Below are 24,780 nucleotides of genomic sequence, written 5' to 3'. Positions count from 1 at the left end.
CGATCGCGCTGGGTTCATTAGACGAGTAGTTTTGTCCTGGCATTACTGGCTCGAGACGGGGTGTTAAATGAACGATTAAATTACTTGGATATTATCTCGTCGTCATGTATGTAATGATACATTTTACGTTCATTACCGGCGGGAAGGGGGCGACATTCTTGCCAGTTTACAGTTAAAGAACAGGTTGTGAAAATAAATACGAGAGATTAGAAGATTACATATAACTCTGTTTAGAATGTACAATATAATATTTCTTTGTCAAATCTTTGCTACGTTGAGAAACGGCAAATTACAGATGTACTAATTACTTCGTATATTCGGATTAATAATAATATATATAATTATTCAGAAAAGCATGAAAGCGTTCACTCATTTTAAAAGAAAAACGTTTCCCCGATACGCGCACGTATACGTCCCTTTAAATGATACGAATGAGAAACATTTTTCTTCGTCTGATCGTTAAATATACTCCAGTACAAGGTGATGTATATTTTTATTTAAAATATTCAAATAAGATTTTGATAGACGATCTCTCGTAAACATGAATTGCAAGTATCTAATTGCATTGCGTGCTTCTCTCTCTCTCTTTTCCGAGTGCTGATTTATTATACCACCGTAAAATTATACAAATACTAAAAATTATACGAATGATACGGCTGAAACAATCAGAATATTTCGCGTTGCGCACGTATTTCCATCAGAGGCGGATTTCAAGTCTCTTCTCGTTTGAAGATAGGATTCTCTGCCCATTTAATTTCTTTGCATAAATTTGCATGCAAATGTAGAACAACTATAGTAACTGTTACAAGTATTACAATACTTACTAAGGAATATATACCTTCGCGAGTACCACCATCGCAGATCGCGTTATGTATCTCGCGTAGACTGTAACACGTTGATCAACATCGGCGACGGATTCTCGTTTCTTCTTCGTTTGCCAGGTCATTTAATGGCTCCGCTTCTTTCCTATGCCGTTCCGTCATCGACTTCCGGACGTGTCCGCGGCCAACCGTTTCGCGACGCCGTAACTCGTGCCGATCGGCGGCAGATTTGCGTGACCGCGACGCAAAATGCATTCATCAGGGTACCTCCCATCTGGATTTTTGCGCCGGCATTTTAATGTCTCGCGCAAATGATGATTTAACCGTCGTTTCGTTCTCTGTAATTTATCGCCCCGCCGAACGGCCATCGTTCCTGTAGTTCGCACGTGCTGTAGATAAAACCAAATGTTGCGTTAAAATACATAAAGCAATCTACAATTATATATATTATATTTTATAGGAATAGCAAGACACAATCAATTGTTAATGATTGGCATCGCGATATATCTTCAATGTTTTTAAATGCAAGAGAATTTGATTTATCAGAAACATATACAGATACATATTTTTAAAAATATATCTCCACAAAAATCTTTTTTGCTCTCTCTTAAAGTTTGCTGAGATATAGTAGTATAAAGTTGGAAGAAAAATAATTGTAAGCACATCGAACTATTGCATCAAACTATAGTATAACAGGTGTGCATAAAAAGGATAATCAGTTATTTAGGAAAAAAACACGATCGAGCGTGAAAACCAAGTCGCTTCTCGATCCGGGTCGCCGACCGTTAAAAATTAAATTATTACGTATTTTATAATCGCGTCTAGCGATCGATTAGTCACGATCGTAGATCAGTGACCGCCCACATAGTCGAACGGATTATAAATACGACGCAACGGTTACTTCTAAACCACTTCTGCTAATTCTCTTTAATTAATATCGTAATTCTTGATAGCCTCTGCAACAGTCATCACATGCGATAAGGATATAGAGATATAGGGATGATATATAGATGATAGATTAGTAATATCGAAGCAATAAATTTACTTTGTTTTAAGCGCGTGCAATTGAATTATTATTATATTTCCAGTTTTTATACAAAATCGAAGGTTAAATAAGTATTATGTTGTGTATAAAAAATGTACAATAAAATGTTTTAAAAATTAAATGATACTCTTTTCAGGCACAGTAATTAATATTACGTTGTTTTCAATTAGAGGTGACTTTACAAAAATTAATGAAACATATTCTCAGTATATGAATGCATGGCGAGCTTATCGTTGATTTAATTACTTCCCACAGGCGCTTATGACCGGACACGCTTAATATTCTGCAGTCCTTTATCTTTCATTAATTTTTCTCTGGCAATTATTCAGGTGACTGCATAAATAATTACAGTCGCACTCGCTCGGTTTAACACGATAAATGGCCTGTCCGATAGTTATCTCAGTTTGATTAACATTGGATTAAGCGCTAATTATTCAATTACGGAAAAATATTCCGTTACGCTCAATTGGGTTCACGTACACGATAAAACGAGCGTTAAGTAATACCTTGCTAATATGATTATATGTATAAGAGAGAGAGAGAGAGAGTAAGCTAGCAAGCAACACACATATAAATTTACAGCTCAATCTGAAAGTTTATTGATATCGATATGTCTTTATATTGATATCGATGATTAAATATGATATCTCAATCGAAACATATAAATATAAATTTAAAGAAATAAATGTTATTTTATAAAACGGATAATTCCTGTTTAGCCATACTACATCTAACTTGCTTATAAAAATGACAATGAGATAATTTTTAATCTCTTAATTATTTATATTACGTTAGAATGATTTCAACGAAGAGAGCACAGTCGTTTCCGCGAATATAATTCCTATATCATAAATAATAATTTCGCGGACTTCCGGGCGGATCCCCGTTTTCCGTAAGAAACCACAGAGACCCTGCAGGAAAGATGATTGGCGACCGAAAGGGAGAAACGAGTTTATCCGGGTGGAGGTCCCCCTCCTCCCGTTTCTCAATCCCCCGCTGTCGAACGCGCGATGGGAATAAAATGTGAAACTGTAAATTGTGCGTGGGAAGAATCGGTCCCTGGGCGGTCGTGGTGGTCGACCATGCTTTTCGGTTGGGGTGGCCGGAGGTGGAATGGCTGGCAACGGGGGCGGAAGGGCTGGTGGTCGCGAGTGGAGCGGAGAGCAGAATCGGTTCTCGCTCGAGCGGAGGCGAGGTTCCTCGAGGATTTAAATGCGCGTTCGGACGAGCGAGACCGAGGGGTGTATCTCTCGTAGATCGGGAGGGGGAAGGTTAGAAATTTGTTAGGTTATACGTCGGACTATCACTCCCCAGTGAATATGAAAAAGAAATTCCTCGCGAAATTTTCGAGGGTCGGCTTCTCAAGGGTGGAGGTACGGCGTGTCGGCACTCCTCCCGGTACCCCTTGCCTCTGCGGAGGAGCGACCGGGGGATGGAGGAGATGGTTGTACGGCGAGGGACCGGTGGTCGGAGGATAGGAGGGATGTAACACGGTGCCAGGAATATAAAGCGGGGGATAAAGGAGATGGCGGTCACATATGCGACTCGTAAAAGCTCTTCTGAAAAGCTGCATCCGTCCTGCCACCGTTCTTCTCCCTTCCCTCTTCTCTCTCCTTTCTTCACGACGATTCTCGTCGAAAACCTGGCCCTCGCCATTCCAATGACGACGTGGCTATCGCGCTCTTTCAACGTCGTCGTTGACCACAAAAATTTAGCACTCGATTGTGCGACTTAACGTAATGGAGCGAGGTATATTTGCGTGCGCGTCATTTTGGTAAATTGTTCTCATTTTCATCGCGAAGTTTATTTAATCTCTCCTATTTTATGATTGCCAATGACGTATATAAATGCGCGTTTCAGTTTTAAAGAAGAGAAATGGCAAATATTTTTATATTTTATAAAATATCTTTTCTTTTTTTTAAATCTCTCTCTCTGTTTCTCTCTCTCTCTCTCTCTCTCTTTCTTCGTCTTTTGTGTTAAAAATAATATAGATTTGTAATTTTAAAATAATGAGTTGGAAAGATGCAAATTAGCGCATTTCTGCAGCATGACCGTTGCATAGCGGCAGATCACGGTAATGTCGCTGAATACGGCGTTTCTATGGAAACGTGGCTTACCCCAGTTTATCATCCGATATCGGCGAATATTAAGAAATGCCGTTCTCGAGCGGCATTTCCGTACATTTGCGGACGGAAAATGAGCCATTCGTTTGCCGGCCGGAACGAGGTACTGTCTATGCATGGCACGAACGCACCACTATCCAACCGTCCCATAAATAATCGTCCTCCTCTTTTAGCCTAAATCTCTTTGCTCTCCTTTTGGTCTCAACCCTCCTTCCCTTTTTCCTTTCATCGCCTTCTCGCTTATTTTTCTTTCTTGAACCGATGCGTATATATTCAACAATACTGTAGTCTTAGAAAAAAAATCAGGATGTAAAAATTTTTTTTGTAATTTATTCTAATTTTTCAATAATAAATGATATGCTTTTCGACGAATATCAATATATTTCATATATTATATTGCAAAAACTTATAAGAATAAATGAAATTTGTTTTCCTAAAATTTTCAGAGAAATTGTATGTGTGCTTGTTATAATAGAGGAAGAAACATTCGCACACTTGCTTCAAAAAATATTGCTCGTTTCCTTTTCTTTCTCTCTTTTGCGCTATTCTTTTAACCTTTCAGACATAAACGGTGAGTTACAAAAAGCACCTCGTTTTGAATGCGACTGCTTTTTGCGATAGTACTGGCCAACGCTTCCAGACAATTCTGGCGGGTTTGTCGATCGTTTAATCGTCCATTTCCACCTGTCAGCCGGAGTCGATGGAAGCACAAAGGCGATCTCTATCCTGAGGAGAAACTCTGGCAAGAAAACGAGGCAACATTCGGCTAGGGAAGGTCGCGGGTATGGGGGAGGGTAAGGGAAGAGGATGTGCGGGCACGGCAAGAAGAAGTCTGACATTCGAGGAGTCGACAAAGATTATGAAGCGCATACTGCGGCGAATAAAAATGGTTTCCGCGGCGGGGGAGAAGCGGAAAACAGAGACATTGTTCGTCGCAGGGAGTTACTGGAGGATGCTTTATAGGGGAGTGAGATAGAGGGTGGCTAGTTTATGATAAATCGCGGTTAGCGCACAACATATAATTTTGAGAACGTGATATCTCGTTAACTCATTATTATCGTTCTTTTTGTGCGACAAATAAAAAATCTTATTACTGTTACATATAAAATTTTCTTTGAGTGTATGAATATGATGCATGTCTCTGTGTAAGAGAAATATAATGAAAATATTATTATAAATTTTTATAGGGTGTGAAAAAATGTTCCTTGAAAAAATTAAATGGGTATACTTTATTATCATTATTATCTCCATACAAGGAAGGATATTCTATTAGAAACCGTACCCCAGGATCATCTTTACTTCGTAATCGGAGATCTTCCAGTGTATGTGGACGTCAAATGATTGTTGAGTTATTGCATTGCATATCTGGCATCGGCGCGTTATGCATCGAGCGTTACGGAATCAATTTTAATTGCAGCCGACGAATATATAGAGCGAGCGCATATTGAGGTATATCAAGAAAAAACTTGCGAAATGCAAATGGCATGCGAGATTTACGCAGATTGTGGAAAGCAGCGCTTGCTTCTGAGCGATGCTCGTGGAGTGGAAAGCTTAAAATAATTAATCGTACTTAACGGTAATGACTCGACGAGATTTAAGCCAGCAAAACGCGTTCCGCTTCCTACGCGCCAGCGCATCGAATTACGGCAAAATAAATAATATTTTTTATGCTGCAGGAAATTGCCATCCCACACTGTAATAAGCGGACATGAAAGACGATGATTGTTAATCGCACAAGAAACCAAATTATGAGCGAGAATATCTTGGCAATCTTATGCATCCGTGTATGATGCTGTAATTGTAGAGTAACTCCGATTGCATAATAATCCGCGGGATGAAATTCGATATTCATGAACGTTTACACATCGAGAAACTCGAAGATCTATTTAGAGATCGCATGTTGATTAATACATCAGAATACACATTCTAATAAATGCACGGATAATTCTCACCGATATTTCTAGCAAAACGAATCAACGATCAATCCGTGATCGCGACAAAACTGCGATTAGGGACGTGGAGGTGAAGAGATGCGGGGTTGAGGGTTGAGAACCTGAATGACGCCAGGACCGCGTAGGGCGGGTTTCCTTCTTGCTCGATGGACACCTTTTTCTTGCGCCGATTGTGTGGCTACGTGGTCGCCGCGACACAAATAGCGTATGATTGAGTGAAGGCCGCGAGGGATTTTCCGGAGTGAGTGAGTGAGTGAACAACGCCAAGTGTGAGAGGCGGAGAATGATGGAAGAAACGTAGACATTTAGCTGTACGGAGAGGGTAAGGCACCCCCGTGCAGCCTCGCGGGAACATAGAAACTCTCGGAACGATGCTGCCGAATATATAGCCGTTCCTTTTCCCTTCTCGATATTTTTGCACGTCAACGTGCGCGTCCGATTCTTTTTGCGGATCTTTTTACGTCGAATAATTATATTACGACATCAAGAATATTTTTTTCAAAAAAGCAACAATTAAGTAAAAATTTTCATTTAATTATATTGTAACAAAAAAAGGATATTAATATTATACGTAGAGATTAAATAATAAAGAAAAAATTAATTAATTGCATCGATCTTTAATATCTTTACTACGCACGACTTGGGTATAATAAACCCCCCTATAATATAAACATATATATTTATATTAATAAAATAATGTAATATATAATTAAATAGAAAGGTAAAGATATTAAAAAGAAAATAGAAATAAAATTATCTCGTACAATCGAGCTAATCAAAGGCATCGGTGTTTCTCGAGAATCGAAATTGGACTGTAAGATATACCACTGCCGTGGTTTTATTCGCTCTTTTCCATTTCGAGGTAAACGAAATCATCGATAATCGTCGGGGTCGATCAAGTAGACGTAACCCCTGAACTCGCTTCGGAACACTTTCTTCCTCTCTGTCTTTCTCTCTCCTTTCTCTTTCTTCCTCTCTCTGTCTCCCTTTTTCTCTCTCCCTTCCGTTCCTCATCGTCAGTAGAAATGGAAGCGGAGGGGTCGGTCGGTCCCTGGTTTATCCGACCGGCATTTCTGCCCGCGTATCGCGGTATCCTATCGCGTATCGATATGACGGCCCTGAGGGTCGCCGAACTAAAATCATTAGTAATGCCATTGTGCTGCCCTCCATCCTCAACCGTTCTCGTTCCCGGAGACAACCGTGGTCCGACATGCCCGTCGGCCATTTTTGCAAAACTCGAGCGGTGAAAGGCGAAAGAGAGATCGATCGTTCGATCATTTTTGATTGTATCTTGTAAATGTGAAAAGCTATTTTCGGCATAATCGTATTTAAAATAAATATAAAAATTGACGCTAATGTAAAAGTATGGCACGGCTTTTATAAATCCCATATTTCGATATAAATAATTATTTGCGTTCGATATTTTAAACGAGATTACAAGCGTTGAAGTATATTAGTCTCCGCGAAAATTTATAAAATTTTTATGCAGCCTGTGATTATATAATATAAACTCATGATATTTATTAAATATAAATATTTGTTTTACAGATCTGTCAGTTTAATGATTGTGAAAGTAATGGCATAATGAATACGAAGGACTATAATTTAATCTGTAAATTGGTGAGAAACATCACATGTCATAAAGCAGAATAATATCTCGCAAATAATCCGACGATATTTCGTATCGATCAAAACAGCCTTCATCGAGCACCTAGTATCGCACGCATGGCCTAAAACGTTTCGAGCGGAAACTTTTCACTTTGATTCCAGTATTTATCGGCACTCGTTACGATCACTGTAATCGACATGCAATTAGCCCGCAGCAGATTAATACCGCTCGAGTACTGGTAATGGGTACTTTGCCGATATGTATGTAGGTGTGTATTTCGCGCACAAATACACGTGTATATCTATTATGAAAGAGATACGGGCCGTCCGTTACACAACAGGGAGAAAAAACGAAAAATCGACCGTGTTCATCCGGTACTTAAAAACGTATTTAATAAAACTGAGAATGTATTTCAATTTTAACGCATGTGTGCAATTCGATATACATAATAAGAAATACTTTGCCAATGATAATCATTTATAATTATTTATTATTTATTATTCATAATTTATTATTAATTCATTTATTATTCCCATTTATTATTCATAATTATACAATCCCATGTCCTAATTTACACAAAATTAAGAAAGATAATTCTTACATATTAACACGCAAGATTTCGCTATTTTACATTATGAATCATCGTTCGAAATCGTCAAATTATAGCGCAATCGAGATTTATATTATAAATAATACTGCTGCACTCCGATTGGTAATCCGGAGCACATTCTAGGCATGCTGCAGGACATCCTATAGCACAGCATCGTCTCCGCTCGAGATGACAAGAAGATACGACGTCCATTCGATATTTCGCGAGATATAATATAGATACACGTGGGCGATATTCTCATATATACGTACAACGTATCGATATATATGTATGTATGTATATATCTATATACAGTGCACGGTAGGTAGCTACGTAGGTAGGTAGGTAGAGAGAAGGTAGACGGGGGAATATGATGCGCTCCTCTATCCAGATATGTGAACGACGCAGATATAATACAGGTACGTACCTATATGGGACGCCCGGGATTCTCTGCCGCGGACGTCTGCTTCACGATAAGATACGGGCGCGCAAGCTCCGGCCGAGATCTCTCCGGTTTTGCAGAAAATTCGCGGACCCCCACCTCCCTCCTCTTTATCGGGTTTCCTGATAGCATTCCTTTTTTCCTTACGGCGACGGCGGCGGAGGCTAGCGGGAAGTGGAATGTAACAAGGAAAAAAGAAAGTCGAAGTCCACACCGGAGTGGATATCGACATTTGGTTCCGTATAAGCGGCTCGAATCAGATTAGAAGCCGGACGACAGCAGCGACTCCGATATAATCAAAACGAATTTTCGACGATTCTCTTGATAGTTACGATGTAATAACTGTCTCTGGCATAAGTTACCTCAAGCGTCAGACTGGCGAGGCGGAGAAAAATTGAGAAAATATCGGGAAAATGATCCTTCATAACGTTACATGTACAACGAATAGTTAGTCTCTTTTACTTTGGATTAGGGGCTTATTCTCTTACATTTTTTATATTATTATTCTTTGGGAAAATTAGCTATCGCAATCAGATTGCGAGGACGAATCGATCCTTTCTCGTCGGAGCGTTCAACCAAGCGAATCGTAACGCTTCGTCTACGCGGCGGACAATGGCAGATTGGGTGATCGGCGGAATTTAAACGTCACGTCGAAAGGATTTCGGATTGGATACCGCTTGCATCTCGCGACGCGGCCCTCCGATACAACGGACGTTGTCGAACAAAACAGCAATCAATAAAGACGAAGTTAGAGGATCCGTACGGCGGATTCCTTCAATCAAATTAGGAACATCAAAGTACCTAGCAAGACGAAGGAAAAGGACGAAAAAGGGCGAAAAGGTGGACGGAGAGGAGAGTTTGTGCTGGGTGGAGGTCGACATTCCTCGAGGGGTGACTGCCAGGAATTAGCCTCTATCTCCAGAATCCGAACCCCCGAGACAAAGAACTATCCCTCCCTCCTCGGCTCCTCTTCTTTCCAACCTTTGGCTCTCTTCGTCATCTCTACCACCGGTTCGTATACCCGAGACTTTTTGTGCTTTCTGATACCAGCTCGCTTAAGGAATCGTCTTGGGCGTGGTCTTCGCGGATCACGTTCCAATAATTTGTCCCCAAAATTCTAAACCATCTCATGAGACAAGACGTTTCAAACGATTCGTAAAACTCGATGTTTTCGTGAAGAAAAATGATTTTTAAGCTAAGAGAGAAACATAGAGTGTGTGTGATTTGGTTTAAAAATTGTCCTAATAATAACGCGAATATATTTGTCGTCTTTATTGTGTGTTCTTTTACCTGTATAAACAGTGTTAAAATATAAAATATGAAAATTGAAGAAATTGGAAATAATTTTTTATGACGATACTCTGGCGGGGCCGACGCCACGGGAAAACTCGCACGTCATTATTTTTCCAGCTAAAAACGCATATTATATACTAGATACTATCTCGTAATTGCGCGGCGTGCAACAATCAGAATGAAAAACTCCCGGTCTGTTTATTTGATATTTCAACGCGCGTGGGTGCACGGCCGGTTGATGAGCCATGCGCGCATCCGTAAAAATCTGCCAGATCGGCGTTTTCCGTGCGGTATCTGGCGCGTGTCGTCATTACACATTTATTTATTACAATTTCGCCGCGATTTCCCGGATGCCACGGATAAGGCGAGTGAAAATTGCTGCGTAGAAAGAAACTAATTATACATGCATATATTATATCAACAAGTTTACCATGTTTCAGCTTTATAAACTCGCATATTGCGGAAAAATGGCGGCTTAATAAAACGTCGATTTTATTTATTTAAAAATGTAATGCGGATGTAATTAGAGAAACGTATGAGGATTTTTCGAACGTTATTAAACTAGAGGAAATATATTGCAGCAGTACTTGAATATAACATAATAGCGGCGTTAAATTTAGCAAATGCTTTTCAATATCTTTATTACATAAATGAAGCGAAACATCTCGGAAATTCCTCGTTCGAATAAACGCAAATACTTCGGGAAAGAAATCTTAAATCGCGAACGAACGAATCTTCTCTCAATTGCTCTTACGCGTCCGATGGATACGAGATTTTCCTCGAGCATATTGCCGTCGCAGATGCTCTCAATCGTGTACGATCGAAAGTTAGAAAAATCGTGTAAACGACCGCTCCTCATTGCGATCGGACGGACTATCGTTTGCGGGTGGAAAGATTTGACGCGTAGACAATGGCCGTTGCATCGTCGAGCGGTGCGACGATTTATATTAATAAAATAATGTAATATATAATTAAATAGAAAGGTAAAGATATTAAAAAGAAAATAGAAATAAAATTATCTCGTACAATCGAGCTAATCAAAGGCATCGGTGTTTCTCGAGAATCGAAATTGGACTGTAAGATATACCACTGCCGTGGTTTTATTCGCTCTTTTCCATTTCGAGGTAAACGAAATCATCGATAATCGTCGGGGTCGATCAAGTAGACGTAACCCCTGAACTCGCTTCGGAACACTTTCTTCCTCTCTGTCTTTCTCTCTCCTTTCTCTTTCTTCCTCTCTCTGTCTCCCTTTTTCTCTCTCCCTTCCGTTCCTCATCGTCAGTAGAAATGGAAGCGGAGGGGTCGGTCGGTCCCTGGTTTATCCGACCGGCATTTCTGCCCGCGTATCGCGGTATCCTATCGCGTATCGATATGACGGCCCTGAGGGTCGCCGAACTAAAATCATTAGTAATGCCATTGTGCTGCCCTCCATCCTCAACCGTTCTCGTTCCCGGAGACAACCGTGGTCCGACATGCCCGTCGGCCATTTTTGCAAAACTCGAGCGGTGAAAGGCGAAAGAGAGATCGATCGTTCGATCATTTTTGATTGTATCTTGTAAATGTGAAAAGCTATTTTCGGCATAATCGTATTTAAAATAAATATAAAAATTGACGCTAATGTAAAAGTATGGCACGGCTTTTATAAATCCCATATTTCGATATAAATAATTATTTGCGTTCGATATTTTAAACGAGATTACAAGCGTTGAAGTATATTAGTCTCCGCGAAAATTTATAAAATTTTTATGCAGCCTGTGATTATATAATATAAACTCATGATATTTATTAAATATAAATATTTGTTTTACAGATCTGTCAGTTTAATGATTGTGAAAGTAATGGCATAATGAATACGAAGGACTATAATTTAATCTGTAAATTGGTGAGAAACATCACATGTCATAAAGCAGAATAATATCTCGCAAATAATCCGACGATATTTCGTATCGATCAAAACAGCCTTCATCGAGCATCTAGTATCGCACGCATGGCCTAAAACGTTTCGAGCGGAAACTTTTCACTTTGATTCCAGTATTTATCGGCACTCGTTACGATCACTGTAATCGACATGCAATTAGCCCGCAGCAGATTAATACCGCTCGAGTACTGGTAATGGGTACTTTGCCGATATGTATGTAGGTGTGTATTTCGCGCACAAATACACGTGTATATCTATTATGAAAGAGATACGGGCCGTCCGTTACACAACAGGGAGAAAAAACGAAAAATCGACCGTGTTCATCCGGTACTTAAAAACGTATTTAATAAAACTGAGAATGTATTTCAATTTTAACGCATGTGTGCAATTCGATATACATAATAAGAAATACTTTGCCAATGATAATCATTTATAATTATTTATTATTTATTATTCATAATTTATTATTAATTCATTTATTATTCCCATTTATTATTCATAATTATACAATCCCATGTCCTAATTTACACAAAATTAAGAAAGATAATTCTTACATATTAACACGCAAGATTTCGCTATTTTACATTATGAATCATCGTTCGAAATCGTCAAATTATAGCGCAATCGAGATTTATATTATAAATAATACTGCTGCACTCCGATTGGTAATCCGGAGCACATTCTAGGCATGCTGCAGGACATCCTATAGCACAGCATCGTCTCCGCTCGAGATGACAAGAAGATACGACGTCCATTCGATATTTCGCGAGATATAATATAGATACACGTGGGCGATATTCTCATATATACGTACAACGTATCGATATATATGTATGTATGTATATATCTATATACAGTGCACGGTAGGTAGCTACGTAGGTAGGTAGGTAGAGAGAAGGTAGACGGGGGAATATGATGCGCTCCTCTATCCAGATATGTGAACGACGCAGATATAATACAGGTACGTACCTATATGGGACGCCCGGGATTCTCTGCCGCGGACGTCTGCTTCACGATAAGATACGGGCGCGCAAGCTCCGGCCGAGATCTCTCCGGTTTTGCAGAAAATTCGCGGACCCCCACCTCCCTCCTCTTTATCGGGTTTCCTGATAGCATTCCTTTTTTCCTTACGGCGACGGCGGCGGAGGCTAGCGGGAAGTGGAATGTAACAAGGAAAAAAGAAAGTCGAAGTCCACACCGGAGTGGATATCGACATTTGGTTCCGTATAAGCGGCTCGAATCAGATTAGAAGCCGGACGACAGCAGCGACTCCGATATAATCAAAACGAATTTTCGACGATTCTCTTGATAGTTACGATGTAATAACTGTCTCTGGCATAAGTTACCTCAAGCGTCAGACTGGCGAGGCGGAGAAAAATTGAGAAAATATCGGGAAAATGATCCTTCATAACGTTACATGTACAACGAATAGTTAGTCTCTTTTACTTTGGATTAGGGGCTTATTCTCTTACATTTTTTATATTATTATTCTTTGGGAAAATTAGCTATCGCAATCAGATTGCGAGGACGAATCGATCCTTTCTCGTCGGAGCGTTCAACCAAGCGAATCGTAACGCTTCGTCTACGCGGCGGACAATGGCAGATTGGGTGATCGGCGGAATTTAAACGTCACGTCGAAAGGATTTCGGATTGGATACCGCTTGCATCTCGCGACGCGGCCCTCCGATACAACGGACGTTGTCGAACAAAACAGCAATCAATAAAGACGAAGTTAGAGGATCCGTACGGCGGATTCCTTCAATCAAATTAGGAACATCAAAGTACCTAGCAAGACGAAGGAAAAGGACGAAAAAGGGCGAAAAGGTGGACGGAGAGGAGAGTTTGTGCTGGGTGGAGGTCGACATTCCTCGAGGGGTGACTGCCAGGAATTAGCCTCTATCTCCAGAATCCGAACCCCCGAGACAAAGAACTATCCCTCCCTCCTCGGCTCCTCTTCTTTCCAACCTTTGGCTCTCTTCGTCATCTCTACCACCGGTTCGTATACCCGAGACTTTTTGTGCTTCCTGATACCAGCTCGCTTAAGGAATCGTCTTGGGCGTGGTCTTCGCGGATCACGTTCCAATAATTTGTCCCCAAAATTCTAAACCATCTCATGAGACAAGACGTTTCAAACGATTCGTAAAACTCGATGTTTTCGTGAAGAAAAATGATTTTTAAGCTAAGAGAGAAACATAGAGTGTGTGTGATTTGGTTTAAAAATTGTCCTAATAATAACGCGAATATATTTGTCGTCTTTATTGTGTGTTCTTTTACCTGTATAAACAGTGTTAAAATATAAAATATGAAAATTGAAGAAATTGGAAATAATTTTTTATGACGATACTCTGGCGGGGCCGACGCCACGGGAAAACTCGCACGTCATTATTTTTCCAGCTAAAAACGCATATTATATACTAGATACTATCTCGTAATTGCGCGGCGTGCAACAATCAGAATGAAAAACTCCCGGTCTGTTTATTTGATATTTCAACGCGCGTGGGTGCACGGCCGGTTGATGAGCCATGCGCGCATCCGTAAAAATCTGCCAGATCGGCGTTTTCCGTGCGGTATCTGGCGCGTGTCGTCATTACACATTTATTTATTACAATTTCGCCGCGATTTCCCGGATGCCACGGATAAGGCGAGTGAAAATTGCTGCGTAGAAAGAAACTAATTATACATGCATATATTATATCAACAAGTTTACCATGTTTCAGCTTTATAAACTCGCATATTGCGGAAAAATGGCGGCTTAATAAAACGTCGATTTTATTTATTTAAAAATGTAATGCGGATGTAATTAGAGAAACGTATGAGGATTTTTCGAACGTTATTAAACTAGAGGAAATATATTGCAGCAGTACTTGAATATAACATAATAGCGGCGTTAAATTTAGCAAATGCTTTTCAATATCTTTATTACATAAATGAAGCGAAACATCTCGGAAATTTCTCGTTCGAATAAACGCAAATACTTCGGGAAAGAAATCCTAAATCGCGAACGAACGAATCTTCTCTCAATTGCTCGTCCGATGGATACGAGATTTTCCTCGAGCATATTGCCGTCGCAGATGCTCTCAATCGTGTACGATCGAAAGTTAGAAAAATCGTGTAAACGACCGCTCCTCATTGCGATCGGACGGACTATCGTTTGCGGGTGGAAAGATTTGACGCGTAGACAATGGCCGTTGCATCGTCGAGCGGTGCGACGAGAACAGGGGGTTGCGAGAGGGGAGTCCTGGTAGTTGCAAAGACGGAATGGTGGCGGGAAGAGGAAGGGAGGAATCCCGCGCAAGCGCTTCCAGGAAAGTGGCGGCATAAGCGGCCGCACGGGAGAAACCACCCTGGCGGTGGCGGCTGTGAGGTCGAGACGGAGCTGCAGGAGGGATGGAGAAAGAGGGGGAGAAAGAGGGAGAGAAAGGGAGGCAGCGTAAGACGGGGATGAGTGGGGGGATGTAAATGCCCCCGTGATGTATCGGATCGATGCGGCAGCATCCAGACACCCCCCCTGCCCCCCCCCCCCCCCCCCCCCCCCCCCCCCCCCCCCCCCCCCCCCCCCCCCCCCCCCCCCCCCCCCCCCGTCTTACTACGCGACCTAAAAACGTTCTCCGTGGCAGGGATGAGTTACGGCTATCCTTTTCCTTTCGTTGTAATATTGTAGCGTGCCGCCGGCTGCTCTTATTCGGCTGGGAGAAATTTCAGGATTTCGTCGCGTCATGTCAATATGCGAGAGACGTGACGATATTTTAATTAAATATCGTCAAATGTGAATACATTTGGAAAAGTTGCAAATATTAAATCTCGATTATATATCTCGCGTACATAAAATTTATAAAAACGATATAAGAAAAAATGAATCTGTCGCTAAAAATGCACAAGAAATGCACATTTAAAATTATCCGCGAGTGTTTATTGTTCTCCGTGAAAAATTATCCAAAATGAGAATCGCGATCAGCGCGTTGGCCGCGCGCGCGAGACTCGTAATAATCGCGTTTAAGCTCGCGATGATACTGCCGGGTATCGTTGTTAGAGAAAGTTTCGCGTCGCAGTTTCGAGATTTCCTCGTTCGCCGAACTTTTTCCGCACCGAATCTCGACCATCCACATCTCGCCGCGTCGCGAAGTACATATATGTAGCCGCGCCACATACACGCCGTGTACACGTTTCCACCCCCTCCGTCACCCCCGGAAAGCAAGTTTGCGGATAGATACGTTTTCCGCGAGCGGCGAGAAGCGCGACGGCGACGACTGGCGAGGGAAGTTACTCGGAATTGCGGGCGAGGCGACGATGTTCGTCGGCTTTTACTTGCCGGCAACTTTTCCGCGACCGAGAAGGGGAATGGCTCTCTCGCGCGCGCGAGAGCACCCGGAACACCATCGGCGAACTTTTAAAACTTGTTCATGTTTAATCGTATTCGCATCATATGAACAGCTGCAGATGCATCATCCAATCAAAAGGGTAAGTATCACTTCTCGAATTTCACCGACGAAGATTGAGGGTCGCAACCCTTCGGCAAAGGGTTGCATACGCACATGCGCGGCACGCATGCAAAACGGATAGGATAGGGGTGAAACGGCCAATGACGTGGCTTTAAAGTTAATTCCAGTCCGTCCCTCGTGGTCGTCGCGACCACTCTGGAATAAAGCCGATCCTAAAGGTTCGCCCTTATCGGGAGGGAGCAGGCAGTGGGACTTAAAAAATGATCCATCGCTACTACCAATCACGCAACGGGTGGTGGCGAGTCCCTCTCTGATTGAGACGAGCTTCCAGCACGCCTGGAAAACGATCTACTCGGTGCGGATCCGCGGGGAGAGAAAAGTGTTAGCCATAAAGCACGACCATATATCAGCCCGAGAAATATTATCGCGCGCACAGTCGATACTGCGTGCTCTCTCCACGCGTTCGCGAAAACAAGATCTTCACTCGTCGCAGCGTCCTCCGTTAAAGCATTTTCAAACTTCACATATTTCTAAAAAATTTCTCTTAATTGACAATGTCTTGATAAAAATACTGTTCTTCTAAAATTCCTTTTTGTTTAACGATTACAATTAAGAATAATTAAATTATTGTATTAAAATTCTTGTTTATACGCTGTCTTGTATCGCGAGACAGTGCTTGCAGCTTAAGAGTTTGGTCGAATAAACAGTGAGGTTTCTGCGTACACGTTCTGTCGAAGCAGTCAATAAGCCGATATCTCGCGGTTACTCTAGAACCGAAGGGTCTAAGCACGAAGATCGAGACACTCTTTTATCTAGAAAGCTTAAAAGCTCTGTTTTAAAATAGAATCTAGGCCCTTCCTCTTAACGTTTCCGGAATATAACGACATTTCACCAATAGTCTAATAAAGAGAGAATACATTTTAAAATCTACGTATATATCTTCTTCACACTTTTTATATAATCACTACACACATTTCCCAAATTTTTTTGTCTTTATAATGAGAAATAATTGTATAAAACATTTTAATTTATATAAAATATTTTAATTTTATATTACATCGGCGGGAACCGACGTATGCTATTAATGAACACGTGTGAGCCACCATCTTGCGCGCCGTCCGCTCTTCACGGCTACTTCCTGGGTAGCTTTTAGGTTTACGATCGACTCCTTAGCTTACGTCACCGTTTTCACGGATCTTTAATGCAGACGCGTTCTAAACATAGTCGATATTAATATTCGATCGCGATGAAATAAAAATGTTCCCTGTGAATATTTTATATGATATCAGAAAGAATGCAACATAAATTTCTCAATTATTCTTAATACTATTTAGTTATAAAATTATATAATTATTAAATTTATAAATATTTGTCAATGTGACACAATATTTATGAAACATAAGATATTATTCTAAATATTCTTATAATATTAAATACAAATAATTATTTTCCAGTGTTGTAGGAAATATTTAAGAGCATCTCCCCTTCTAGAGATGTTACAAGAAAATTGGATCACTTTATACAGCGATCAAATATCGCCTCAAAGAACTCACAAGGAACAAAATTTTATTCCTGAAACACATGGCGACGTTATTCAGGCGCGCAAGCTTATTCGAGTCGATTGTTTGTTCCATCGCGCGTTTTAAAAAGCAGAATAAAAAAAAATTATGCAAAAGAAAGAGCAGTCATCGATCGCGCGTGCATTTTCCGATTCCCGGATAAACAGATCTGCATTTATTGATAACGTCGACGTTGAGCAGCGTAATAAAGCAGCGGTAATTGCCGAGTTAACTTATGGCTGCGTCTGCTCATTAGCACCCGGCGATGCGGCTACTTTAATTAGCAAGCCGAAGAGTACCCCCGCAGGGCGCACGTTCCGTATAAAAGTCCGCCTTAATGGACGAATCGCGATAGCGTTTAGCAGATGCATTCTCATACATATAGCAGTCGGCACTATGACGTACTACTCACATCCGTATGAGAATCGGATCGGCAACGTGGCTAGCAACGTGGCTAAAAGGTGCATTATATGGTAAAAGTGCATACGCGAGCTTAAGCGGAGAAAGAAGGGGCGATTTTATCGAATCTCGAGATGCACATTAGACAAACCGGGGCCGTATATTCGCGGATAATTAGGGGAAAACCCGAGCGGCCGAGTGTATCAGCGTAAAATGCTAAATAATTACCGTAGTAATTATTAAAGACCGCTTAAATAGGCCATTCGCTGCGTTTATTATATTACCGCGCCATTCTCGCGCATATAATATGCGAGTACGCAGCGTAAAGATCACTGCAAATATCATTCTTTTGGCGATTGCGTAAAATTTTTAAAAGTATATTCTTTAACAGACTTGGATTATATATACATTTATATATATATAATTAATACACATATTAATTAATTAATAATATTTTAATTATATAAAAAATGAAGCAAGCTTACATGTAAATAGGAATTTGTGTACAATTTGTAATTTTGGAAGAAGAAATAATTTCTATACAAGACAGTTATATATTATATTATATGAATTATATTATATGAAGAAAAAAAATTATATCGACAGACAGTAAGAAATCCCCATTATCAGACTTGTACAGAAATAAAAACATCGTTAATGTCTACGAGACGACGAGCACGACGCGAAGGTCTGCGCGACGCCAAACGGAAGGCAAAGCGAGCAGCAAAATAAAGGCGACTGCAAGCCCGGCGTTATAGACATGCTCGCGTGTCCCTCCGCCCCCGCGCTCTCTCTCTCTCTCTCTGGGTCGGTTGGCGTCCATTTCTTCTTTCTTTTAATCTTACTTTTCCCGCAAACGGGCAGCCAGGCGTTAATTCAACGGCATTGATTGCCACACGGCAATCCCCCGCCGTTTCTGTGTGCGAGAGACCGAGGGAGAGCGAGAGGGGGTGAGAGATCTCACCCTCCCCGGCTTCTCCCTTCCCGGCTCTCTTTCGCTTAGGCTCTCCTCCTAAGGAACGACGCTCCTCCATCCTTCTTTCCGCGTCTTCTTCGATCTCGCGGCAGTATTCGTTTTCTCGGCTACATTCTTGTACTCGGCTGCCTCTCCCGCACGAGTCACGAGAAACACGGTGGAAATGCTTATTTCCACGCTTCCCGATCGAGGCTCTTCATATCGTGATAGGAATAATTAATGTATCTAAACATCTTTTATCTGCGAATTATCGTATTTTCTTTGCCAATCTCACTGTATCTGGCGTTTTACTCTCAGATAAACGTGCCTCTTTACAAGTTATCGATACATTGATATAAAGATAGAAATGTCCGTCGAGTATATCCCATCGTTATAATATGAAGGACAAACGTTCAAACGCTAAAACATGGTTTTAGCCAGGTGGTTTTAATATCGCGCGAAATAAGGAGGTGAGGGAGGCAGCTTTATGGCGATGGGCGAGCCCGTCCTTGCTCTCGTTCGATGCAAACGATCGAGATAAATGGTCCAAAGGGTGTGGACTCGAGATGGACGAGAGTGTCCCTGGGGTTGCCGGCAGGGACATCGGGGGAGACACAAAGAGGGAGAGGAGACGACGGGAGAAGAAGGTAGGGGTCGAGTGCCCGGGGTCAATCTATAATAAAGCTGGCGTTATCTTGACCGGCTAGCGTGAACGAAGGCTAGAGGCTCGTAAAAAAGAGGGAGAACGCTGCTTAAGAATGGATTACGGGAATGAAATCGGAGAACTGATGTTTCGCAGTCGGAGTATCCTGCGGCGTCAACTTTGCGAGGGGCGCATGCGTCGCGATTAAAAATAAAGACGGTGCCGTTTAGAGAAAAAGGTAGAAATATGAGACACCCATTATAGAGACATTGCAATTGTATCCCTCTAAGAATTATCTTTTTCGCAGTTTAGAAATACTTTTTTACCTCACATCGCAAAGGTTCCTTTAATTTGTCACATAAATCAAAGCATTTTCTAAATGAAATAATTTTCGTTAGGTATGTAAAAACGCGTTGTAACAAATGATTCTTATATGCCGACTTCTCCCTCGAACTGCCCTGGCTGTCGTTATTCCGAGCGATTGAGTGCAGTTGTTAGCAATTGGTAATTCAGTGCAATCGTCAGACGCAGAAGACACGAGGGGAAAGACGAGGAAAATGTTAGAACCGCAAAATGTATGAACGTCACAAATCACGGTCGCTGAAAACTTGAATACATATTTAAGAAACACGTCTAATCAAATAAGATAAAAATAGTTCGGTTACGTTCTAACTTGGTGTCGTAAAATACGTCTGGTCGTTGCAACGGACATTACGTATTTATCGTAGGAGGCTCTACAATCCTTCGTAGGGATACGAGAAGCCCTTGCTCAGATATACCAGATCCATTATTACGTTACGCGGAAGAATCACCTGTCGGCCTACCTGTTAGTCGAGCTAACACGCGTGAAACTCATTGTAATGCATAAGGGGCGCACCGGCTAACCCTTTATGCTAATAGCGTCGAGGTGGATGTTACGCCGGAGTGATTTTTATCATGCATTTTAAAGGCCATTTGCTTAATGAGCCGCGGAACATGCGCGTTTAGAATACCACTTGCGCTCGAAAACGATCGCTATATAATAGAAAAATACCGTCAATTCTCTCTTCCATTAGTTCCTCTATACTATCATTAAATTTTCCTCGTTTACACATAATATTATATTACGATACAACGCGTAATTATCGCGTTAATAGCGGCTCTAGCGTATTTCATGTATACATTTGAATATAATACGTATTTAAGTTTATACGTGTACATATTTAATGTCTGATTTCATACATACAGAGTGTCTCAAAATTTCCTTTAAAGGACGGATTCTCTGGCTAATTTGGAGACGATTTTTCCTCGAAAATGTCGAGGGACATCATCATTTTTTCCAAGCTTCTAATTTATGCCATTTTTGATATATCTTTGTCAGCCTTAAATTAAAATTTTATTAAAATAAACTCCACTTAAAATTAATTAATCGAATCTCCGAATCTCGAGATGCACATTAGACAAACCGGGGCCGTATATTCGCGGATAATTAGGGGAAAACCCGAGCGGCCGAGGGTAAAATGCTAAAATGCTAAATAATTACCGTAGTAATTATTAAAGACCGCTTAAATAGGCCATTCGCTGCGTTTATTATATTACCGCGCCATTCTCGCGCATATAATATGCGAGTACGCAGCGTAAAGATCACTGCAAATATCATTCTTTTGGCGATTGCGTAAAATTTTTAAAAGTATATTCTTTAACAGACTTGGAAATAGCTTTCTCTTAAACAACAAATTGATTCAAAATACTATTTCCAAAATTTTGAACCAAATTGCGGCTTAAATTTTATTCGTTTTTACTGAACTGAAATTGATCTAAAGTTAACAAATATAATGCTCATTATATTTGTAATATGAAATTTTAATCTTGCACGTTCACATTGTTTAATGATATTTAAGAAAAAATAATTAGCATAAGAAAAACAATTAAAATTTTATACGTGTACGCGAATATAACTAATTATAAATAAATAGAAAATCTGTTAAAAAATCTTTGTTAAATTAATATTAATCATTAAAAGTTTCCTTCTTGTAGTAATCATATTTCCTTACACATTACCGGACATTTAGATTTATCTAGAAATACATCTGCGGAAAACACGTTGCATCGTAAAACAAGTAATTATGCTCGTGCATATTCATAAGAAATATACAAGACAACATATGTTGAAGAAGCAAGTTGCTATAATTTTATTGTGCATGTACACACACATATATATATATATATATATATATATATATATATATATATATATATATATATATATATATATATATATATATATATATATATATATATATATATAATATATGTGTGTATCATATCGTGAAAATTTATAGAAATTTAAACAATTAGATGCTAGGACACAACAAAAATTTTATTATTTATTTTTAGTAAATTTTTTATCAATAAATCTAATCTTTTAATGTAAAAAAATAATTTACATAAATCGTTTTTACTGAACTGAAATTGATCTAAAGTTAACAAATATAATGCTCATTATATTTGTAATATGAAATTTTAATCTTGCACGTTCACATTGTTTAATGATATTTAAGAAAAAATAATTAGCATAAGAAAAACAATTAAAATTTTATACGTGTACGCGAATATAACTAATTATAAATAAATAGAAAATCTGTTAAAAAATCTTTGTTAAATTAATATTAATCATTAAAAGTTTCCTTCTTGTAGTAATCATATTTCCTTACACATTACCGGACATTTAGATTTATCTAGAAATACATCTGCGGAAAACACGTTGCATCGTAAAACAAGTAATTATGCTCGTGCATATTCATAAGAAATATACAAGACAACATATGTTGAAGAAGATTTATTTTTAGTAAATTTTTTATCAATAAATCTAATCTTTCAATGTAAAAAAATAATTTACATAAATATAGATTAATTTAAATTTATATTTATGCAAAGAATGTACAACATATATATTGATCGTATCGAATATATTAATATATAAGAAATTGCAATTATTGTGAGTTTGATATATGTTATATATTTATACAAATATATACTAAATTCAATTATATTTATAGCGTACTTTGTTATCTCATTATTGCCGACGATTTGGTTAGTGATCGCTTACGTTAATTACACGCAGAAATATAGCATTCTCTTGGCGGAAAATTAAAGAGGCGCGAATGCAGATAAAGAGGGCTTCCGCGTATTAGCAACGGAAAAAAAAAAAGAATGAAACGTAAGCTTACGTACATACACCTATAATAACATATATCCACTGCCGATGTATTTTTATGCAGGTGTAACCGACCCTCGCTCTTGCTCCAAGAAAATGCAATCCGACGGCGATAAGGATACCGTAATATGCAAACGGCGAAAAAAAAAAGAAATATTGCACGGCGGCAGAGCTGTATGTTCATGTTTATTTATGGTCGGACAAAGTACAAGCTATATTGCTAGTGCAAGTAGCCGCGATAATTTCATCGGAATCTCGTACTTAGTGCCTTATCGATGATCGAACCGCGATCTCTCATTTAGCGCGAAGCGCGTTATATAGGAACGTAGGCGCACGTTTGCGGAAAATTAAAGGGAAATGCGATAAAGATAGACGATCTTGATTATGCTCGCGTTAAATATAACATTAAACCGCGCCAGCGATATTTAATTAATGTTTATGCAGCATTCCTCTGTTTTCTGGCAGGGAACAAGAAATTTACCTGCTTTCGCGAATTAACGCGTTGAGATTCTCGCGTTTCTTCGCTAATGATGATGAATCTAATAAATTCTTCGAGATACGATCTTGAGAAGTGGGAAAGATTGGTACATCTTCTCATCAAATGCAAATATTTGAATCTTTAACGAAAGTTTGGATGCTGCAGATGAAACATGTCTTTGTAATAAATCGAACAAGAAAGATATCAAACATTTCTTAATTAATAGTTGAGTCATTAATTAAATGATCATCCAAAAATAAAAATTTTATTGCGCGATGTTTAATATTTTTGATTTAATAAAATATTGTAGCGTATATGATACAATAGTAAATGTATATAAATTAATAGAAAGATACACAATAGTAAAATTTTTATTTTATTAGAAAATAATTATATATGTTATCGAATTTTCTGTTTCAGGTATTGAAGTTATTCCTCAAATACATTTCTTACGACGACTTTTCATCCGCAAAGAGTTTAAATAAACATTGTCATAGAAGGTGTGCGTTATCGTTTCAATGCAAACCATCTAACGAACCATTGAATTCGTTGCGCTCCCACAGTATTCAACCTAAACGGATTTGGCTTCATTAACCACCGGTGGACCCATCCCTACTGCAATCCCTACAGTTTTCTCCGACGAAGCAAGCACGACGTCCTTTCGCGTCGTAACTATGGTAACAATAGCAAAGGCAGACGGAATTAGTACTACCGCGAGAAGACATCGCGTTCTGAGAAGAATATGATCGAACTTAGTAAATATATCGTAATAAATTTTAACCTGTAATAATAAGTGAGTCTTGCAAAATACGTAATACAAAAAGACATGCCAGCAACAGCAAATATATTTTACAAGAGATTAGATTTTAATTATATATTCATGTGCGTAATTTTATCAATACTTTTACAAGAAGAATTATCAATATATTTTACAAAAAGTTAGATTCTCTAATTTTAAATATTTGATTGTTTCATTATTAAAACTTATATAATTTTAGATATATTCAAAGTTTAAAACATTTATTTTGGAAATGCAAATATCAACCAATCGAGTTTTTCGGAAGAAACTCCCTTCATGAAAATACAAAAGAGCAAGAGTACGACTCACCCTTTAAAAGGGTTGTTTGCGCACATGCGCGTGATACATGCAAAGTAGAGGGTTTCTGTTGGCCAATAAGCTCGCTTGAAAATGTAAAGGGCTGCGTATGCTCGTGCGCACTTTAAATAGGGTCATTTTAACTCACCAATAGAAAGCCTTTAACTTAACTTTCGATTATATCACATGCATCATCCAATTTTTATCATTATTATATATTAAT

The 24,780-nt window shown here is 39.4% G+C and overlaps 1 protein-coding gene and 1 long non-coding RNA gene across 2 annotated transcripts in view; one reads left to right on the top strand and one right to left on the bottom strand.

Moving 5' to 3' along the window:
• Window positions 1-24,351, top strand: part of LOC115236826 — a 117,991-nt gene extending 93,640 nt beyond the window's left edge. The window contains exon 3 of the long non-coding RNA XR_003884250.1: window positions 23,882-24,351. This is a non-coding gene — a long non-coding RNA (uncharacterized LOC115236826). The remainder of the gene's footprint in view (window positions 1-23,881) is intronic.
• The window catches only part of LOC115236787 (gastrula zinc finger protein XlCGF46.1-like), a 111,472-nt gene that overhangs the window by 25,728 nt on the left and 60,964 nt on the right, over window positions 1-24,780 (bottom strand). The gene's annotated exons all lie outside the window — the stretch shown is intronic.

The sequence above is a fragment of the Formica exsecta genome, unplaced genomic scaffold, assembly GCF_003651465.1.
Source record: "Formica exsecta isolate Colony F162 unplaced genomic scaffold, ASM365146v1 scaffold1116, whole genome shotgun sequence".
Lineage (NCBI taxonomy): Eukaryota > Metazoa > Arthropoda > Insecta > Hymenoptera > Formicidae > Formica > Formica exsecta.
The sequence above is the reverse complement of the archived record's forward strand: the minus strand, read 5'-3'. Positions and strand labels throughout refer to the sequence as shown.